Here is a 5,967-nt window from a genome sequence, read left to right as displayed (position 1 = left end):
GTATAATGCACCTAATCCACTGTGGTCACCACAGACGACAGTGCCTCAAATGATAGTTCAACCACAATAACAGTGGCCTCAAACAGTTCCTCCAATGGCGACTCAACAACAGTGGAACCCTACCAACTGGAATCAACGACCCCAAGTCTCAACAGGAGCTCTGAATCAGAACCAAAACAGAGGATCTTTTGGATCAACCCAACCAGTTTATGCAGTAATTATAGAAGCTTCCCAAAATCCCACTACAAGTACTTTAGGAGGTGAAAATCTGAAGGACTATTTATCCAACTCAGTTGCAAGTATTAAGAAAGAGCTTCTGGATGTGATTTTAGAGCAGCTACAGCGCTGAAGGTGAATACTGCCAATATATCCACTTCTGTGGGAGCTGGAAGAGATGTGATACGCTCTAATACATGATGTGGAAAGTGTCATCAAGCGGGACATTTAGCCACTGAATGTACCTGAAAACCAACCATTCCTGGAGCCTTTTGTTCCTATTGTTTGCGGAAGAACCATACAGAGGATGTTTGCTCTTTGAAAGAGATGCATGAACGAAGACAGAAGGATGAAAATGCTAGATTTAACTTGTTGGAATCCAAAATGACAACACAGGATATTGGACCAAAGCCTAGAGAATTTGGTCCTAATTTCGGTTCAAGGAGGTTTTCCTCTCAAAGTTACAGAGGACGACATGCTAGCGGTGGTCAGAGATCAGAGGTGGAATGTTACAAGTGTGGAGAAAAGGGTTATATCTCCCAAAATTGTCCAAACCCTAGACGATCTGTGGATTACAAGCCCTTATGCAGCTGGTGCAAAGGAGAAGACCACACTGCAAAGGACTGTCCGAGTCCAGTCCCACCCCTGTAAAGGCTAATGGCACTAATAGCCAACAGAAGGCACAAGAGCCTGCCTCCAATTTGGTAGAGTTGGAAGTTGCCGCTGTTATGCGCACCAAGAAGAAGGAACCAGTTGTTTAGAACAAAAATAATTCTCCTACCAAGACTGTGAAGTTCAATCTACCAACAGAGAGACAGAGCAGTACAGAACAGAACAGTGCAGTACAGAGCACTGTAGTGCCATAGAGAGTTACAGAGACAATCCCCGAAACAGGACCAGAGGTCCAGGAGATAGATGAGATAGAAGCACTTCCAAAAATAGAAGAAGTGCCGATGTTGCAATTACTAGAAGAAAAAGAAAAGATGAAAATGGGTGTAGCCCCATTCCCCAGCAGGCTGGAGAAGCCTGTGGATCCTATCAAAGATTATGACTTGGTAAAAGACCTAGACACTTTTAAACCAAACTTAACATTCCGACAGTTGCTAATGTTGTCTCCTAACTACCGAAAGAAATTCAAAAGCATCTTGACAAGAAGACAAGGACTAAGGATTGTTCCTTCAACAATGACTAAGACCAATAAGGCCCCGGAGCCTGTAAAGGAAGTAGATGTGGCTAATGCCTTCCTAGATCCTGGAACCCTGGAGATTATTGTATGGATTGAAGAATGCTTTATTTCAGATGCATTGATTGATGGAGGTTCATCAGTAAACAGAATGACAAATGTGACAATGAAGGACTTAGGGTTGCAAGGAATTCAACCTACACAGTGGCTTATCAGATTGGCGGACCAAAGCAGAATCAAACCGTTGGGCATCCTCCCATACGTAAAAAAAAATCCTTGTAGGAAGAGATTGGCTGACATATCTGGTGGTCAAACCAAATTCTTATGGGACCTCATACCCTCTACTGCTGGGAAGACCTTGGCTTTTTGAAGCAAGAGCCAGGATGGACTGGTTCAAAGGAACCCTAACCCTAGGCAGAGGACCCAATAAAGTGGTGTTGAAGTTGTATGGATCGCAAAAAGGCAATGGATTCACATCCATTGAAGTCATAACTGACTCCTCCAACGAGGTAACAGATGGTACATCAAGAGATGAAGAGGCCATTAAACAGATTTTTTCCAAGAAAACAGAGTCACAGTCCTTAACAGTGGGCACTATAAGCCAACTACCAAGGGAAGCAAAGTCCTTGTCCATGGGAGAATACCTCCTGCCTCAACTAGAATTAACTTCTGAAATCACCTCTAACATTGAAATAGAAGCATGGATGTATTGTTCTCCCTGTTACATGACAGTTGCAGAGACAGAGCAGAGGCAGAACAGATACAGAGCAATAACAGATACAAAGACAGAGCAAATACAGAATAGAGACAGAGCGGATACAGAGACAGTCACTGAGACAATAGCAAACACAAAGCCAGAGACAGATACACAAGCGGAGTCAGAGATAGAACCAGAGACTGTAACAGAAACAGAAGCAGAAGCAGATACAGAGACAGAAGATCTATTCTTCTTCTATAGAGCCGCTACAGAAGCAAAGACAGAGCCTCCAGAGGAAGAGGATGAAAATGTTGAGGAAGAAAACGAAGTAGGTTATGAGAGTGTAGATAAATAATTTTCTCTGATAGTGGATGATCTTGTTGATGTCCCTATAGAGACCTCAGAAGTCGGAGATCTCAGGGTGCTGGATGAAATGACCATGGTTCCATTTGGGTTGATCAATGGACCACAAAGTATGCAGAATCTGTATAAGAAATGGATTAAAGGCATAAAAATTAAGTTTACCAGTGGCTCCTGTCGCCCTGACCGTTCAGTGCAGAGAAAAGATGATGATGATGCCCCCTACCAACAGAAGCCATAGCTATCAAAGTCTCGGCTTCTAGAAGGTACGTGCTATGTGACATTCTTGGGCGCATCCTCTAAAGATGAATCTCTAAGTCCAGAAGCAATTACCACTCAAACAGAAGCAGACAAAGCTCTGATACCCTTCTAGCAACCTCAACAGACGAATGAGTCATCTGTTCAGAAGGAGGACACTAGTTCCAATGGAACATCAGACGATGATACTACTCTCTTGAAAGAGTCAGACCTCTATCCAGAAGCAATCCGTGGGACATTTATCTGTGAAGTGGAAGATGAAAGGTAAGTAACATTCTTGGATACTGACGGTACTGAACGTTACCTGAAAGTGGGCCTCAATCTTCTAGAAGGAGAACTAGTAGTCTTGTGATACCTACTCAAAGAAAACTTAGACGTGTTTGCTTGGTCATATAAAGATCTAAAGGGGATTGATCCCATGGTATGCCAACATCACATTGATCTAGAGACTGATGCCAAACCTGTAAGGCAAAGACAAAGACGTATGAATCCTAATTATTCTACTCTGGTGAATGCTAAATTATTGAAACTTCTTGAAGCAGAGTTCATTTATCCCGTGGCTAACAGTGAATGGGTTTCGCCCATTGTGGTAGTATCCAAGAAGAACGGGAAACTTCAAATATGTGTGGACTTTTAGAAGCTCAATTCGAAGACAAAGAAGGATCATTTCCCTATCCCTTTTACAGGCCAACTGTTGGACACAGTGGCAGGCCATGAGCTGTATTCCCTGTTGGATGGATTCAGTGGATATAGTCCAGTCCAAATTGTAGAAGAGGACCAATCCAAAACAACCTTCACCACAGAATGGGGGACCTATGCCTACAGAGTGATGCCATTTGGGCTCTGTAATGCTCCTGCCACCTTCCAACAAGTAATGATGGCTGCTTTCCAAAATCATCTTCATGATTTCATTGAGTTATATCTTGATGATTTTTGTGTCTATAGCTTAATCCGTGAGCATTGGAGACACCTAGAGCAATGTTTTGACAGGTGTCGAGAGTATGGGATTTCTCTCAACCTCGACAAATGTGTCTTTGGCATCTCCTGGGGAGTTCTTTTGGGTCATATTGTCTCTGCACAAGGGATTGCAACAGACCCTGCAAAGATTGAAAAGATTGCCGCTTTAATAGCACCAACAAACCTCAAGCAATTGAGAGGATTTATTGGCCATGTGGGCTACTACCAGAAGATTTATTGCACATTTTACAACCAAGGTAGCCCCTCTGCACAAGCTCCTAAGTAAAGATGCAGATTTCCTTTGGACTGATGATTGTGAAGAAGCCTTTAATACCCTAAAATAGTGGCTTATCCAAGCACCTATCTTACAATCTCCTGATTGGACGAAGGAGTTATATATATATATATATATATATATATATATAGATATATAGATATATAATATGCACATAGATGCATCAGTTAAAGGGCTAGGTGTTGTCCTATGTCAAAAGGGCACCTGTAAATTAGATCAATCAATTTATCATGCAAGCCGAAAGGTCACTGATAGGGAATGGAACTACACAGTCAGAGCTTGAGTGCTTAGCAATGGTGTTTGCACTGGAGAAGTTTCGACACTATCTATTGTCAACACATTTCAAGTTCTATGTGGATTATGAAGCTCTATTCTTCTTGATGAACAAAGAAGATGTTAAAGGACGATTGATGAGATGGTTAATCCTATTCCAGGAGTTCGATTTTGAAGTGGTCACTAAGCCTGGCCGTTCCCATGTCCTAGTCGATCATCTGTCACCCACGGATCCCTCAAACAGAAGAAGAGGAATAAGAGGATCTAGACATTCCTGATGCTTCCTTGTTTCTAGTTGAAATAGTTACTCCTTGGTATGCAGACATAGCCAATCTCTTGGCAACTCAATAGTATACTCCTGGCATCTCAAGCCGTGAGAAGAAAAAGCTTCTGTTAGAATCAGCCCCCTACACCTTGCTAGGCGGTGCACTGTATAAGAGAGGCAAAGATGAAGTGCTTTGAAGATGTATTGCAGGGGATGAAATTGGCATAGTATTGAAAGCATGACATGAAGAACCATGTGGTGGACACTTCGCAGGAGAAGCGACAGCCATGAAGGCTCTGTTGGCGGGATATTGGTGGTCGACCCTCCACAAGGATGCATATGATTACTGCAAGAGATGTGAAGCTTGTCAGTGAATGGGGAAGCCCACCAAAACAAGTGCCATGCCATTGCAACCCATTCTTTCTCTAAAGCCATTGGAGATGTTGATTTTGTGGGTCCCATTGATCCACTCTTCACCAGACAGAAGCAGAACAGATACATCTTAGTATGTATGGATTATGTCACAAAGTGGTGTGAAGCTAAAGCTCTGAAACGGGACGATGGTAATAGCGTAGTCCTGTTCATGTATGAGAATATTATCACCCGTTTTGGTAGTCCCCTTGAGCTGGTAAGTGACAGAGGTACTTATTTCCTTAACAAAATCATGGAGGAGCTGACAAAGCTGTATAAGATCCGCCATCACAAGTCCACTCCTTATTACCCCAGAGCCAACGGCCAAGTTGAAGTCACTAATTGCATCCTTTGCTTGATTCTGACAAGAACAATTGCCGCACATCATCACGACTGGGACGATCGACTTACAGAGGCCCTCTAGGCATACAAAACCTCTCATAAGGCAGCTACAGGATAGACCCCTTTCCAGTTGGTGTATGGTACAGAAGCCGTCCTCCCTGTTGAATTGGAATTGCCCTCTTTGCGAGTGGCAGTTAAAGAACGCTTGGGAGATGATGAGTCACTGCAACGCCATCTCCTGCACTTGGAATGCTTGGATGAGATACGGTGGATGACCCTACAGTGCATGGAAACCACTAAGGCCTATCAGGACAGTTTCATCAAGCATAAGGAGTTCAAAGAAAGTGAACTTGTCCTGGTCTATGATTCGAGATTTGGCAAGTTTCCTGGCAAGCTTCAACAATGGTGGATGGGCCCATACAAGGTACTTGCTGTCAATCCTAACGGCTCTGTTCAGGTGCAGACCATTGATGCCTCTGATGATCCCTTCCTGATCAATGGCTATCGCCTGAAGATGTACTTCCCTCCTTAGAGATCTTGACAATCACACTCGACCTACCCTTTCCCTTTTGGGTGTCGCACTATCCTTCTCGTCGTGCTTCTAATAGACCTTATGATTCTCCTCATGAGGCGGACTTGTTTTGCTAACCCCTCGCAGATACATCTCCACCTGACCTTGTTCTCTTCTTATCTGATCCAATGACGGTGGC

The sequence above is a fragment of the Lygodium microphyllum genome, chromosome 9 (genome assembly GCF_053477565.2).
Source record: "Lygodium microphyllum isolate KBCC chromosome 9, Lygodium_microphyllum_v1.1.10, whole genome shotgun sequence".
Classification (NCBI taxonomy): Eukaryota; Viridiplantae; Streptophyta; class Polypodiopsida; order Schizaeales; family Lygodiaceae; genus Lygodium; species Lygodium microphyllum.
The sequence above is the reverse complement of the archived record's forward strand: the minus strand, read 5'-3'. Positions refer to the sequence as shown.